Source organism: Pongo abelii, chromosome 12, assembly GCF_028885655.2.
Source record: "Pongo abelii isolate AG06213 chromosome 12, NHGRI_mPonAbe1-v2.0_pri, whole genome shotgun sequence".
NCBI lineage: Eukaryota > Metazoa > Chordata > Mammalia > Primates > Hominidae > Pongo > Pongo abelii.
Genome location: NC_071997.2, coordinates 51,922,414 through 51,939,907, shown reverse-complemented (window position 1 = coordinate 51,939,907; position 17,494 = coordinate 51,922,414). Strand labels below are relative to the sequence as shown.

Below are 17,494 nucleotides of genomic sequence, written 5' to 3'. Positions count from 1 at the left end.
CAACCTAAGCAGCTCTGGCCAACCTAGCAGGAGTCGTCACCTAATAAACCAGGGGCTGTAAACAAGAGGCTATAATCAGCGCCATAAACCAAGAGTTGTAAAACTGACTGTGAGCAGGCCAAATCCAGGTGTGTTTATTGGGCTAATATAATTTGTATTTACATATGAAGGTGAATTCGTTCAGATGAGAAAGATGTTGTCCCTTAGCCACAGGCTTCCCCATTCCATAATGATACACTTTACCCTATGCACTCATTTATGCTTCCTGCTTAGCCCCTGTGGGTACCTGAGTTTGTGATTCCTCCGTTTTCTTTGCTCAGCCCAAACTGTACTAAATCCTCTATTTTTTTAGGGATTTTTTTCCCAATTTCTTTCCAATATTTTGTAACTTAAAAACAGCCTATGAAGATGGAAAAGACAAGCCTTAGAGGTTTCTTGATGTACTAAAAGGCTTTCTTTGCCACTGACGGGGTGCAGAGCTTAACCATTGCTCTTACTCAGCAGGGAACTCATTGTCTTAAGTGTGATAGATTATGGACCTACAGCATTCAGAATAACTGGTTCAAACCCAAACCACAGTCTTAATTTAAGGAAGAAAAATTTTTAGACACAATTCAGTGAAAGTTTACCTGATGTCTTCATAGAGCCCTTTATGGTTTGTGTTCTGACTATATGATAGTCTCTTCAAATCACTGTTTCTGAGTCTGACAAAAATTGGCATACGAGAGGTAGTACTATAATTTTTTGAGTGATATGATTTTCAACTCAGTAATGCCAGTCTTAGGCAATTCAACACCTATCAGGTAAACATGTTTGAGACTTCAGAAGAAGATTTTTAAAGAAAATATAATTTATAATAAATTGAACAAAGTTTGGAGAGGTTATTTACAATAACAATTCACACAGCTTATTAAAATATTTAATAATTAAATGCTAGCCACCCTAGTATATTCAGATGATTGTTTATGTGACTGGCAATTTGAGAGTAAGTGTGAGTGGGTAAGTGGATGGCAAAGAAACACAATTGGCAGCTACTTGCCAAGAAAAGTTATCTTTGATCATATAAGGTCCCCACCCCCAAGAAAACACAAGATCTGCAATTGACCCGCAATTTCTCAATCCCAATCCTGTAATGTGAGATGCCCCTCTAGCAGATGTGGACTATTTTGCTGTTAGTGAAATGACAGAAAGTTTCAATATGGTGCCAAGACACAAATCTAGGAAAAATAAGTTTATATCTAACAGCAATAAAGAGAGTCTGTCTTTATCCCCCCTTGGGTCATATAAGACTGAGAAATATATTTGTAACATACGTAGTGGTGGTGATAGTGATGTTAGGTTGGGATATGTATGTGTATGTTTACACTGAGAGTGGGGAATGTTCCCAGTTGGCTAGCTCCGTTAACATAATATGGTGGGTAAGAAGAAGGATCTTCCAGTCTTCCAGTCACCAATTATACCACGTTGACCAAGCTTCTTTATCCTCAGTCTTTTTTTTTTTTTTTTTCCGAGACGGAGTCTCGCTCTTTAGCTCAGGCTGGAGTGCAGTGGCGCAATCTCGGCTCACTGCAAGCTCTGCCTCCCGGGTTCACGCCATTCTCCTGCCTCAGCCTCCCGAGTAGCTGGGACTACAGGCGCCCGCCACCACGCCAGGCTAATTTTTTGTATTTTTAGTAGAGACGGGGTTTCACTGTGTTAGCCAGGATGATCTTGATCTCCTGACCTCATGATCCACCTGCCTCGGCCTCCCAAAGTGCTGGGATTACAGGTGTGAGCCACCGCGCCCGGCCTATCCTCAGTCTTACTGTACTTTTTCATGAAAGTGGATATAAGAAATATTTCAGAGGGCTGCCTCTAGAGATAAATAACACAGGCATATATGGTAAACACTAAAAATATATCTGGGAGAAAATTCCACGTAAGGATCATATTAAAACAAGACAATTTAAAGCCTTAGAGGATTTCATCTGGCCAATGTTTCATATCAGACTGATCCATAAGAGAGTCTTTTAGTGAGTGCTTTCTGCCTTGTAGGTGGAAGGCCACCCCGGTTAGGTTGGATTCCACTGGAATATGAATCACAGTGGACCATAGGAGGAAACACTTTTTGAAACAGAGCTTCTTAAATCCTATCAGCAAGTAGTATGTAGCTGTATAATTACTTATGATTACTGCCATACATCATTTTAGAAAGTACTTTTCAACTGCTTCTTTTCCCCTTATAAATGTATTATTCATATCTACATAAATAACAGTTCACTAAATTCGTTTAAAGAAATCCATTGATTCTAGTAAATTATTAGACACTTGTAACTGTCACTCAGGCAATAATCTAGAAATGCCCCACTCAGGATTTCTGGAAACTCACTCCGGGGATGAAGGAGGAACAAAAATACTGTTCCATCTGTTAGCCAAACTGACTATACCAAATAATTTGGAACTTAATTACAGAGTTGGCTACATTTTCAAAATGTGATTTCCAAAGGCTGAAAGTTTTATTTAAATCTTTCTATGGTTATTTCCTCTAAGGACCATCAGTGGTGTTTGCACATTTCAGTTTTAGAACCATTGGCTCTAAAGAACCCTCAGATTAGCAGTCAGACCCAGGGAAAAGAGGGAAACAGGGAAAACTATGTTCTCTCTCTTCTCCCCTACTTTTTTATGCCCCTTCTTCATCCCTAGCATAGCTGAGAACAACTCCATATATTTTCATCTACAAATAGAGCTGTCAGAAAAAATACAGGACACCTAGTTAAATTTTAATTTCAGATAGTTGTTTAACTATTGTATTTTAGTATAAGTATGTCCCACGCAATATTTGAGACCTACTTATGCTAAAAATAATTTATCTTTTGTCTGAAACTGGTCATTCTGTATTTGTGTTTATTAAATCTAGCAACCCAAGCTGCGAGACAACTATTTTGCCAAGATATCTGCTTGAAAAAGTAGGGTCAAAGTTTATCTTTCTGAAGGCATAATTTTGATTAGAAAATCTGAAAGACCAAACTCTTCTTTGATCCCCCAAATGAATCTCTGTTGGTAGAACTTTGGGCGTGTGTGAAAGGTGGTTTATAAAGATTCTTCTGTTGGGAAAGCCTTTCTGTCGTACCTAAATTTAGAACATATAGGTGGCATTTGTTCCCTGTACTTACATGCCTGGGAGAAGGAGAGCAGGAAGGAGGAAAGCAGTAGGATCAAAATGCAGTCACTGTTTTATTTTATTATTTTTAAAATTTTTAACCATAAATCTTGGAGTGGGTAGAGAGGGGAGAAGAAGGTTGAAACCTGACAACTTCACCCTTTTGGTTACTCAAGCCAAAAATCATGGAATCGATTCTTCTTACATTCCAAATCCAATCCAGCAATAAGTGTTGTCAGTTCTACCTTCAAAATATAAGCTGAATCTGTCCATTTCCTACCACATCCTTTGCTAACAAGCTGGTCCAGGACACCATCATTTCTCACCTGAAGTATCGTAGTAGCCTCAGTCTCTCTCCATTTTCCCCATTGCCCTTTCAGTTTACTCCCTACACAGCATCTTGATTGATCATGTTTAAATCTAAATCTGAGATGTCACTTAAAGCCCTTAAATGACTGCCTTTTCACTCAGGTCAAGCCCTAACAATGACCTGTAAGGCCAGCTCCACTCCCCTCCATTCTGCTTCTCTGAGTTTATCTCCTGCAGTGCCTCCCCATCACCCTTCTCCTGCCACACTGGCCCCCTTGCAGATCTCTCACTGTATCACAGACACACTCCTGCCTCAGGAGCTTTGCAATAGTCTCCTCTGCTTGCAGCAGGTATCTGTTTGCTTTGCTTGTTTGGTTCCTTGAAAGTTCCGTTCAGATGTCTCAATCTCAGCAATTGCAGCCCTCCTCTACTCCCTCTTTCTTATGCTACCTTTTTTCTGCCTGGCATGTCTTTGTCAACACTCTACCTTTTCCCTGTTTATCTTGTTATTGCGTTTCTCTCCCACTAGAATGAAAGCTCTGTGGAGATGCCAGATGTGTTGTGGCTCTTGCTGATTCTGGTTATTACTGTATCCCAGTGCTTAGTGCCTGGCACATGGAAAGTGCTCCATAAATATTTGTTGAATGAATATATCAGTAACAGTTTTTAAACAAATTGCTTTTGGAGTTAGACACTTATTTGGAAATAGCAGTCTTAAAAGAATGGACATAGGACAGGGTAGCTGTAATGGCAGTGTCACATTTTACAGAATATTCAGAGTGTGGTAGCAGGAGACGAAAAAGGCCAAGACAGCAGGGGGACAGTTGGATAGGCAGGTCATTATGAGGCCTTTGGGGATGCTTTATAATTCAGCCAGAGACTGTCCTTTTGCAAAATCAGACTCTAGAAGTATTTGTTTATCATTTTGCTACAAAAGTAATACTCCACATAGCAATAGTCTTCATGCTGGAGCTCCCACATTATTCCCAGGATCTGGGAAGACATTAAGATAATTAAAAGCCCAGTTTGCTCTGGGCTGTGGGGATCATATACACAGTGTATTATGACAACTGATCTTTCTGCCACTCTTTTCTGCTTCTATTCTTCTGCTCTATGCTGTAGTCTCAATTCGAAGACCCTTATAACATTGCTTCCAGAAATATCTTCCTAAAGAACTAATCAAGCCATATTATTGTCTAGCTTCTCAATTAGCATCTTTCCCTACTGGGGAGAAACTCCACCTCCCCCTGTTTTCCCATCCTTGTTTTCCTTCTGTCCTTTCTACAGGCTAGCTACACTGAGCTTCTGCACATTTTCATATTGTTCTTGTTTTTTCCCACTCTCTAGAATCACCTCTATTGCCTGGAGAAGTTCCCAGCTCTCAAAACTCAACTCACATGTCAGCTCTTTGGAGAATTTTCTTCATTTCTCTTGAAGGCATTTACTGGTCCCTCTTCTAGGATTTCATAATGCCTTGCACATACCTTTTTTGCAACTGACCTTATCATACTATAATGATTTGTTGACATATCTGTCACCCTCAGAAGATAGAGCATTTATGTATCTCTACCATCAGTTATAGCATATAGAAGGTATGTAATAATTAGATGATTATTAAGTCACATTAGATAATTTAGTTTGGAAAATTCAGAGAAATTTATTATTGCTCCTTTACATATAGTTCTCTGGAGATATTGGTTTTGTTTTTCTTTGTTCTTCATAATAACCTCCCTTAAGTCAAACCCCCATGACCTCTTGGTCACATGAAGGTGTGTTAGTTGAACCCTGTTCCAAAACTAGAGAGAGCAAAATGTCTAACAGTAGCTCTTTTGTTGATCATACCAAAAGGCAAGACAATCATCAACCTGCTTACTCTCAGGATCTCCCATATTGGTCAAACCATGTCATTACATGTTGTCAGGCTTTGAGAAAAAGCATTCTTCATTTTAATTCTTTGCATGATTAAAGTCATTCAATTACCATTTGATTTAATTAAATGGCTTTTATGATTTAATTTTAGTGAGAGGAAAAATGATCAGTCATTAAAATGATGATTGAATGATGATTTTTTTATTATTGCAGTAGATAACAGGAAAGAGCCTTTGAGATAAGTTTTGTAATAAAGAATCCTTCTGGTAGTCAGCAAAACGTGTTATCAGTAATGAAAAAGGAATTGTTGATATTGTTAATTAATAAGTGATGAATTAGTGTGGAACCTGACACTTCATTTACCCCAGTAACATTATCTCAGGAAATTACAGAGAATATTATTCTGTCACTCTTAACAAGAATTTTTCAGGGAGAGAGAGAAAGAGAGAAAGAGAGAGAATAAATATGTGTAAACTTCCAAAGGGGAAAAAAATCTAAATTGTAGTTTAGCACTCAAGCAAAACTAATTGCTTAAAGAAAATGCATGGTATATATTATGGCATGTTGTAAAAATATCAGAATTTACTTAAGTAATGACATATTATTTTCTCTCTTTTTTAAAATTAATAACTGATACTTTAAGTTATATGTCATAATATTTTCCTTGTTGCGAATTTCATTAGGAGATTTTTTTATTCCCATCAATGACATCCTTTGGGATGCTAAATACCAACTTTATAATGGAGGGAAATAATTTAGGCAATTAATGTTGGGAATTTAAAGAAAGCTACTCTAAGTGCATATATATTTAATATAACTTGTTGGAATTATTTTTCTGATACAGGAAGAGATAGTCTGATATTCAATAAATGCTTGATTATTTGGTTTTAGATTCTGATATCGGTCATTCCATATGAACTGGGTATTCCACAATTCAGAACTATTGAGTAGTTCTGAAACTAACTACCTAAAGTTAGCACACACCCCACAGAATAAAAGCAAAGTCTTTCACCAGAGTGTCCCCACTTCAGATGCCAGACATAAGTTTTAGGTGTTTGTCCTCAAGCCACTTGCATTTCTGCCCAGCTGGATACAAATTCCAAGCTGCTTCATCTCTACCTCAATAGTATGGACTGTAACCCAGTTCTGACAGTACCTAGAGTGTCTTTGTCCATTTGTGTTGCTATAAAGGAAATACCTGAGGCTGGGGAATATATAAAGAAAAGAGGTTTATTTGGCTTATGATTCTGCAGACTCTATAAGAAGCATGGTGCCAGCACTTGCTTCTGATGTAGGCTTCAAGGTACTTTCACTAATAGCAGAAGATGAAGGAGAGAAGGCATCACATGGCAAAGGGAAGGAAATGAGAGAAAGAGAGGAGGAGGAGGAGGAAGAGGAGGAGGAGGAGGGATGTGCCAGACTCTTTTTAACAACCAGATCTCACAGGAACTAAGAATGAGAACTCACTGAATTCCATGAGAATGGTACCAACCCATTCATAAGGGATTCACCCCCATGACCCAAACACCCCCAACTAGGCCCAGCCTCCAAAATTGGGGATCAAATTTCAACATGAGATTTAGAGGGGACAAATATCCAAACCCACAGGTTGAAGACAAAGTCCTTTACAAGACTATTGCTACTTTAGACACCTCTCTAGAGGGGACCATTGTAGGTCTCAGGGTCACCCAAACTTCTGACAAACTGAATAAAAATTTGGAGGTTCTGACAACTTCTTTGGTTCAAAAACTTACTAGAACAATTCACAGAATTCACAGAAAAAGCTAAATTTAAGATTATAGATTCCCTATAAAAGATATACCTCAGGAACAACCAAATGGGGAAACTGTGTAGGACAAGGTCAAGGAGGGATGCGGGTGCAAAGCTTCTCTGTATTCTCACTGTGGAATCTGGCCACATCACTCTTTCAGCAGATCAATGTGTTTGTCAGTCAGGAAGCTCCACAGAGCCTTGAGTTCAGAGTTTTTACTGAGGTCTCATTACATAGGCAGGATTGATTAAGTCCTAATCTCTAGTCCCTCTTCCCTTCCTGAAGGTTGGGCTGGCCCAAAGTTTTAATCCTCTGATTGCATGATTGCTCTTTCTATGACTGGCCACCATCCTGAAGCTACCTATGAATCCCACCATGAATTGAGAGGTCCAGGGAGTGAACATTGTCAGTACAAGTTCAGGGAAAAAGAGCTCAGTGGGGAAGGAGAGACTCGGGGAAGGATTTCTGGAAAAAAAAAAAAAAAAAAAAAAATGGACTTCAACCAAACCTTGAAGCATGTGTAGAAACCAGATCCTAAAAGGAGAAAATAGGGACCTTCTTGGTGAGAGGATCAAAATGAGAAAATGTGAGACAGGAATAAGTTTATGGTATTCGTGGATGGTTTATATTTCCTTGCTTGAATATTTGGTTATAGGGAATTTTTTTTTCCCTATTACCAAATATTTTTTTCCCTTGATTAGACCTGTTCTATTCTTCATCGCTCCTTCTGCTAGAAGGTTCTTCTTTGTCATCAACCAAGTCAACCTTCTGGTAATTTCTCCTCAGAGCCCTGTTCTGCCCTTCATGAAACAGTTACTAGAAGAGTGACAGTTTATTTCATGGCCTCTGAGTGTCTACTTTCCCTGGGTTAAGCCAATCTAATTCTTGCCCCCATCCTTGAGTCCATGTGGTTCTGAGTTCCCCATTCATTGATTTTGTCTTTCCAGATTGGGTAGTGGTTAAAAGTGTGTTTTGTGACATCAGATTGTGGTTTGACACCTGCCATTGTCCAGGTGTATACATTAATTAACCACTTTGAACCTCAGTTTCCTCTTCTATGAAGTAGGGATATTAATAATTCCCTCATAGAGTATGGTAAAAATACTATGAAGTAATGTAGGCAAAGCACTTAAGATAGCACCACAAATATAGTAAATATTTGATGTATATGATGTATTATTAAGGGACCATGTCTATTAGCTTTAGCTATAAAAAATAATAAAACAACAAAAAGCTCCCAAACTTTAATATCTTAAAATTAAAATAACTCATGATTCTGGGTGCTGGCAACTTGAGCTAGGCTCAGCTGGAGAGTTCTGCTGATCTTGGGTGGGATCTTTCATGTGTTTTCCACCTACTGGTGGTTGAAGTTCTCACCCATGGTCTGGTGGTTGATTGGCTGCATCTGTGATTCCAGACAGGTGTTCTTGTCATCATCCAGTCAGCCTGTGCTTGTTCACGTGGTGGGGGGCCAGGATTCCCAGGAGCAGCCGGAGGGCATATCCTGCTGCACAAGTGTTTTCCAAGTACCCATTTGTGTCATACTTACTACCATCCTATTGGTGAAAGAAAGTCTAGAGTTGCTGTGGGGCAGCAACTCCAAAGGTCATGGATTAAAGGAGAGAGGAAGAATGGCGTGGCTCATCTGGCAGTCTGCCTCGGACTAAAATTCTCTTTCTAAAATAGTATTTTAAAGGTGCTAGTTTTCATGACTAGCCTGAGTAGTATAGTGAGACCCCATCTCTACTAAAAATTAAAAAATATGTACATCAGTTGGGCACACCTGTGGTTCTAGCTACTTGGAAAGCTGAGGCAGGAGGATCACTTGAACCCAGAGGGTTAAGGCTGCAGTGAGCCATTGTACCACTGCACTCTAGCCTGGGCGACAAAGTGAGTCTCTGTCTCTTAAAAAAAAATTGCCAGTGGAGAATGGATTATTCTATTGGAGACTGAATTTGGTTTTGTTCCCTGGTACATTAATGACTTTTACGTGTGTGTGTGTGTGTGTGTGTGTGTGTGAAACAGAGAGAGAGAGAGAAGTGAAGAAATGAAGAAGATAGAATAATGAAGGGAAACTAGGAGGGCCAGCCTGGAGAAACATTCCTGAGGCAAGAGACCTTGATAGCCTCATGCCATCTGGGCAAGAGAACTGAAGGAGGGCCTGCAGCTCTGGCCAGCCCACCTTTCCAGCACTCCAGGTTCTGGTGATATAATGGAGAGAAGGGCCACTAGACTAGTTCTAGAGAGTTATATTTCTTTCATTTGTTCCTTCATGGTGCAAAGACATGTTGAGTGTCTTCTCCAGGATTGGTACTGGCTTGGACACAGTGTCTAGTGCTGCCACTACGATTTTCCAAGTGATCATAGAAAAACCATTTTTCTTTAACATCTGTTTAACGAGGGCATTAGTTTTGTTGATTTCAAAGGCGTCTTACAATTGTGATATTGTACAATTATACAATATTACACTATTTATTTTTTTCCCTTTTAAAGCTTACTCATTTTCTGTCCTGGCTCTTCAGCTCTCAGCTTATTGCTTTGATGGCACCCACCAATGGGCAGAATGAAACACTGACCACAAAAAAGATTTTATCAATAGAGTCAATTTCTGTGGCAGAGGACTTTTCATGATCCCTGCATGGTGTTACATAGAGAGCCTTGAAATGTTCCTTGCCCAAGTGAGAGACAATGGTCAATGCATGGAGATTTCTGTGTCATGGCCTGGACTCCTGGGAGATTTCCCTGATAAAAATAGGTGATTGTCTCACCCTAAGGTAGGAATCAGGCTTTTTTTTTTTTTGTATTTATACCTCTTCTAAAATGACAATATCGGTTAAATTTGGAACAGGAAGAACAGCATTAGCTATGGGATGTTGTGCATTTACTCACCCTCTGTGAGTTTCAGTTTTCTCTTCAGTTCAACAATATTCACCTAACAGTGCTGTTGTAAGAAGTAAATGACATAAAGCTCAATACATGCTAAGGTCAGGGCCTCTGTCCTTGTATGACTTCAAGTAATATTTGTTTTCCTTTTGTCCCTTTACCCCTTTGCTGAGCTGATCAAATAGGATCTTGTGTGCTGGTTGCAGCACTTTGTAAAGTACAAAACAAATAATGAATTATTATTATTGGCACCAGCACATACTCCAGGATTTGAGGAATACCAGAAGATTCTCATTGCTCAGAGGTACCCACCTGTGTTGGAGACAGCACTGGGGATGTACCCAGGTTTTTGCCTCCAGTTTCAAGTTTTGCCAACTGCTGCCTTCTGCTGACTGTTGACCCACTTCCCTGAGGACATCAACCCATAAGTGGGTCTATACATATCCGCTTAAATTCTGGAGCCTTAGGTAGGTAATACAACAAAAACATAGGCACCTACCCTTGATTTAAGCCCTTTAGAGAATGGTACATTTCAATCAAATATTTCAGCCCAGTGGCACTCAGCTTGTGGGTGGGATGGCTAACCTTGGACCTTGTATAATCTTGTGCTGATCTTACACACCTTTTATTTTTTACCTCCTGATATAGATTTGCAAAGGACTCTCAGATAATCATCCACCCTTATCCAAGGCTTTGCTTTCTGCAGTTTCTGTTACCCACAGTCAAGGGTGGTCCAAAAATGTTACATGGAAAATTCCAGAAATAAACAACTCATAAGTTTTAAATTGTATGCTATTCTGAGGAACATGATGGAATCTTGCACTGTCCTGCTCAGTCCTGTCTGAGACATAAATTACCCTTTTGCCCAGCATATCCACATTGTATATGCTCCCTGCCTGTTATTGTATAGGAAAAAAAAAACATGGTGCATATAGGGTTTGACACTATTGTTTCGGACATCTACTGGGGGTCTTAGAATATACTCCTGCCAATAAGGGAGAGAGTATTTCTGAAAGGCATTCAGTGAACACAAAATATTATTTCCTTTGGTGAGTTGATTTTCCCCCTTGGTTTATTTTTGAAATGCTGCAGGGAAACGCCATCATTTCTCTCTGCCTTCTCAAGAGAGCCATAAAATGCTGTTGGCTATTAGCTAAAATGCTGCCTCTTGGTTTCATTGATCTGAAGGGATTTGAGATCCCCAGGGTGACAAGAGATTAATTACACACAAATTATATTCAGAAATGTCCCTGGATACTTGCTCAGGATCTGTGTTGTTAGGGTGGTGCATTGTCAAGGCTCAGGACGGGGTTATGAGCTCATTGGAAATTTAAAGACTAAGTCTGTTCAGCCTGTGGCATGCGGAAGTGACTCACTTCTGGAGGTGAAGTCCTTAGAGCTCATAAAAAGGTCAGCTTCTGAGGGTTTAATCTGGGATGCACAAGTTAGCTTTAAAGGGGGAGAACTTGAGAATAAGGGATTTAATCACTGAAACAGGTCATTAAATGCTTTTAAGAAGTTATTTTCTAAAGAGTGTACATTAGTGTCTGTGGGTATAGTCAAAGGGCAATTTCTCCTTATGTCCTCCAAGCCTTCATACAAAAGCACCTCCTTTCACTGTGCATCTGTCTTTATTCCCTCTCTATTTAGGGCCCCTGGTTCTTACTTTTTTTCCCTTCATTATCTTCAGCTGGACTGACTGAGCAAACTTGCATATGTGGTGTCAAATTCATGCAACTTCAGAAAAGATATATTGAAACAAATCAACACTATGAATTTTGCAGTTGTATAGTTGATTATAGTTTAAAAATTACTATTAATGAAATTACTTAAATATAATACTAATAAATGATTACAAAATTATTATTGATAAAGGCTATATAGTTTTTAAAATATTCTCTAGTATATATGGTTAGTGTAATATAACACATTAAATTCTCTTATCTTTTCAACATTTGAATGGAATAGAGAGAAGTAATGCTAAAGTTGTAAGATAATAGGTTTTTGGAAAGTTTTTTTTTTTAATTTTCACCTTGCAATATAGAACCTGCATGTTCATCTGGCATTGTAGTAGGAAAAGCATGTAGGTGCAGCCTTCATAATGATGCTAGCAACTGTTTCTTATGAAGTGATCCAGTGGATCTTGCTGTCACTTTCATTCTAGGAGTCTTCTATCAGCTAGTGATAAGTCACAGGGAAATGCCAATGGGTTCTGCCACACTAGAGTCTTAAGAAAGACAGCTTAGGCAAATCCCAAAACCTGTGAACCACTTCTACATGAGTTATATTTTCATTCACTTCAAACCATTTCCCTGTTATTTAAATGTTATTTATTTGCTGTTTTTTTTTTTTAAGTTTAAAACTTACTTTTCTTGGGCAAATCAGATTTGTAGAATGAGAAAAGCGAGTACATTGTTCCTTAGACATGATTTTTTGATGGCCCTTGGCAAAAAATATGACAATGTAGGCCTCTCAAGTGAAATGTCTCATTACTTAGTTTTGGTAACATAGTACAACTCACATTTACTTCTCATGGTGTAAAATTTCAAATTTAAACAGAAGTAGATAGAATAATACAATGAGCTCTCCTATAGGTATTACCCAGCTGCAACAATATCAACCATGGGCAATCTTATTACATCTAAACCACTGCTGCCTGTCTCCTATTATTTTAAAGCAAATCTCAGATATATGATCTCATAGTAAATATGTATGTGTTTAATCAGTAATAGAAATGTACTTTTAAAATGTAGTCATGTGGCACAATTGTTAATCAAAACAACACCTGTTGCTTACTAGTTATGTCTTGCAATCTTAGAGCTGAGCAAGCTTCTCTAGATGAGTAGACCAGTACCCATTTTAAAACCTGATTTAAAGGGCACTCCAGGTGGTTCAAGTTTTTTTTTTCAGGAAGAAGTAATAGGTAAATAATGGATATTAAAATGAGAAGATATTGGTCAAAATCAGGCAAAATATGGGCTAGTGGATCCTCAAGGTAATAAGCAAGGAATGACAAGTTGCAATTTTTCTTTAAAAGGGAAGCAATTTTATAAGAATTAAATTAAAGAAGGCAGAATTTTGGAGATTGAGGGTGACATTTAAAAAGTCATGTAAATCAATAAAATTGAGGATATAGGTAATTCTTTAGGACAAATAACTAGTTTTAATCATCAAATAAATTGCAAGAGGGGAGAAAAAGAGATGAGTGGTGATTGAGAGACACTTAAAAGACCTTATCAACCAATGACAGTATGAACCCTGTTTGGATTTTGACTCAAACAAACTAAAGGTCAGGGTGCAGGGAAGGGAGAGAATATCAGAGATGTTTGAACACTACCTGGATATTTGATAATATTAAGGAAATGCTGGTTTCAGGTGATGGATATGCTAATTACACTGATTTGATCATTACCAATTGTATATTTGTATTGAAATACCTTTCTATATAATTATTACATGTCAATTTAAAATATAAATTCAAAAAATAATCAAAGGACAAATAGTGAGATAGTATTGGTGTGTGAGACCTACATAAAAAGGGAGTAACCTCATATTAATAAATGCAACCTCAGAGATAGAACCTGAACGTGTTTAAGTTTTCAGTAAGTATTGCTTGATAGGCTAGGGACTTACCCATTTTTCTGGCATTATTTCAATGGGAAGATGTCTCATAAGTTCCAATAGATGATAACAGGTTGGATATGCCTCTGGTTCACCCGAATGCAGCTGAGGGAAGCTAGAAAGAGTGCCCTTGTGCTCTCTTAGAGCTGGAAGGACAGCTAGTCATGCAGGAAGAAGGGCAGTTCTCCAGCCACTGCATATGCTGAACATACAGGGAGTGGAAGAATAGAAGATGGGGGGACAAAAGAAGGGTAAGCAAAGGAAGAGATAAGAAAGAAAGGGGATAGGAGGAGAGGGAGAAGGAGGAGGGAAAGAAAAGGGGGCTGACCACTAATAATTATTGAATGGTTTCTTCTAGGCATCATGCCAAGTATTTGACTTGTATTATCTCAATTTCTTTGACCGTGAACAATTAGTGTGAGTAGAATGATCCCATTCATGGCAATCCAAGTGGAAGTGATTCTGCGTTCTTTCTTCAGCAGCAGTGGCAGCAAGAAGCATTATACATTTAGCGGACTACCCAAGTTCTCACTGGATTATTTTAATGCCTTAATAAAGATTTCATGTTTTAAAAGATGAGGATAGTGAATTAACAGTTGAATGGAATTACTAGCTAATTTTTTGGAGGATAAGGGGCCCTAACTCTGGATGGTAAAATACCACCAGATAACACTCTACTCCAAATGCAGAAGTAGTCCCAACTTTCCCAGGCCAATCAATTTTAAAGTAGTCAGTAAAGGAGTAAGATTAACAACTGTCAAGATGTTGGTTGTAGTTTTCAGCTCTGAGCCCTATCCAGAGCAGTTCTTCCAACCTTTCCTTCCCTTGACTGGGCCCAAAAAGGACAGAAGTGGTGGCCTTTTCTCTCTCCATCCTGATACACAGTGGTTCAAACCAGTTTCCTCTTCAGTGCTCTTAATGAAGAGCATTGAATGTGGTTCAATGCAGTTTTCTCTTCATTGCTGACTTTTTCCTCTACTATGAAGCCATCAGTGCCATCCCTCCCATGATCTCTGACATTCAATCACATTTCTTTTTGCATCATCTCTGAGGATTCCTCAGATTCCTAATAGAGGCAGGGCAGGATTCGAACCTGTCCCCAGGGAAATGTCATTTTCCTTTTCTCCTTGGATATTCATTTGCTTCATCCTTTTAGCTTTCCACACATTGCTGTCTCTATCCCACTCCATCTAGAATTTTGTCATGTTGGTTAAGATGATTATGGTTGCATAGATAGATAATTCACTTTCCAATGGTTGAATAATAGTTGTTTATTACTCCACATGGCAATAGATCTAGAGGTGGATCCCCCCAGCTAGACTGTGGAGCACAGTGGAGTCTCTTTCCACTTTCTGCTCTGCTGTCTCACTTAGTCCTAGTGTTTGTTCATTGCAAGAATCAGGAAGTTTCTCTGTAGGCCAAAAAGGAGGGGCTCTTTCTTCTAGACATCACTTTCTTTTTTTTTTTCCTGGAAGTGAAATATTACTCTGAGGTTTCCAAGTAGATGTCCATCCAGCTGGTCATCCATGACCTGGCTTCATGGAAACTGGCAAAACCAGACCATGATGTTTTTAGCCTTTATCGTGGCAGCAGACTGCCATCATGGATGAAGAAGGTGGGGAATGGCAATTGAGTAGATTGCCAGTAGCATCTACCACGCTGGTATCTCTCTTATTGAATTTTCATTCTCGTTCATTCTCTAAGGAAGAGATTCTGCCCTCTTTCTTCAGCAGCAGTGGCAGCAAGAAGCATTATACATTCAGCGGGACTACCCACATTCTCACTGGATTATTTTAATGTCTTAATAAAAGTCAGTGTTATACTCAAATGTGTCCATCCCTGATGACAGTCAACTAACACTTTAAGATCAAGCCTGGGTGTCTTGACATTCTTACCTCAGAGTGATTTCTCTTTTCTTCCAGGGGATCCATGGAGAGGTGAATGGTCATCTTGCTTCTGGTCTTTGTACAAGGGTCATAGTCTGGGGACCAAGTCATTATTCCCAAAATGTTCCTTTATTTTGTCCCAGTGAGCCCACTGGATAAATAGATAAAACTCAGAGAAGCCAGGACTCCCAGTGGGAATGCAAATGAATGTCCCTTCAGAGATGTTCATCAGATAATCAAAGTCTGATGTAGAATTAAATGGTGTCCCGACAGATGAGCCTTCAAATATGAATTGATACAGAATACCAGCAACATTTCAGCCACTGCTATTCACATGTTGTTAGACAGACATGGCTTGTATGATAATAGTCACTGTAATGGGTATAAAATTCCCTATACAACAAAGGTAAAAACATTTCACTTGCCTTTTTATTTTTTCTTTTCAAAATTGCATCTAATCCACTTGATGCTTCCTCTTACCAGGGAAATTGACTGTCAATTTCCATAAGGATTTTCTTACCATGCCAACCCATTTTGATTATGCAGTGGTCCAGGCAGCCCAATATTGGTCCAGAACTCTCGGGAATGGTGCTCTGATCTTCAGGCCACCTGATTTCCACTTACCTGCTCATTGTCTATGTCCACATGGTCCCTTGAATGCAGGCAGAATTGCTACTTTGTGCCGTGTTTGGTTATTGAAGTCTCTTCTGTGGATAGACCCACTGGTGGCCATGACCCAGCCTCCTAAGGAGCCCTCCGTACCCATTCCCCTGTGGAGTCTGCATGTCCAGCAACCTCCTTCAAGTACTTTCTTCTTTCCCCCCCGCCCTCCCGTGAGATGATATTCTCCTCAGAGGGCCTTAGGAAACACTAGTCTGGACTCTGTTCTTTGTATGATGAGTGTAGGGGAAGGATATAAGAGTGGTGAGTTGTTTTCTCACTAACTCATCCTGTTATAGATAGGATATATTCCATATTGAAATGGAATAAAATTAGATTCTGGATTGTCCTGGTGATGAAGTAGCTACTTATAAAATATCGAATCATCACATGCTGTTGAGCATTTTGCTGGTGCGCTTAGCCAGTGTTTCCGTTTCACTTGCCTGCCTCCATGCTCTTGCACATCATGGACTGTGCTCTTGGGAGACCCTTTTCTTCCATTCTGCATGTCAAATCCCACCCACCTAACTAGACACAGTGTATAGTCCACCTTCTTCTTCAAGCCCTACAAAACTTCTCACACATTCCCTGAATTGAGGAAACCCTTTCCTTTTGCTGTATCATTGGAAGACTTTGCTACACCTGTGTTATAGTATTCATCCTATTCCACCTTTGGTTGTCATTATATATGTGGATGTTGTACCCATTGTATTGGTATGTAAACCCTTTGAGAGGAGGGCTATGTTTTCTTCTTTGTGATTCATCTTCAGTCCTTAGAAACTAACTGAATTGAACTGATACAAATTAGTTGTCCCCTGACCATAAATAGTATATAACAGGACACAAAATATATAGACATGGTACATAAATAAATTAATGATATTAACAATTAAAGGAGATATCGTGAACAGTCCAGAGTTGATTGCTAAGGAGGACAATGACTGTTCTAACACCTTCTGATGGTAAGAGGGAGGACCATGGTGAGCTGAGGGCGTCAAGAAAAGCCTCATAGCTGTCTTTACAACTTGAGATGGATATTGTGTCATCATGAAAATTTTACTGAGTAGAAAGAAAAGGAGAGGACAGGGAAGGCATGGAAATAGAGAGAATGATAGAAATGACTTAAGCATCTTTTGGTTATTTTGGGTACATCAGAAAGACTACCATCTTCCCCCCTCCCTTGATACCTTATGTTTTCATCAAACTTTAAAACTTATAAACTGCTGTCACATATACTAGTTTATATGATTCATCTAGTGAGGTCCATAGACTGAATTTCACTCCATTGCAAATAACATTGTAAAGGAGATTCACTGTGTATAGTCAAAACGGACTCCATTGGTAATAGATATGCTT

The 17,494-nt window shown here is 39.0% G+C and overlaps 1 protein-coding gene across 8 annotated transcripts in view; it reads left to right on the top strand.

Annotated features, from left to right (window-relative positions):
• Window positions 1-17,494, top strand: part of CTNNA2 (catenin alpha 2) — a 1,140,166-nt gene that overhangs the window by 762,438 nt on the left and 360,234 nt on the right.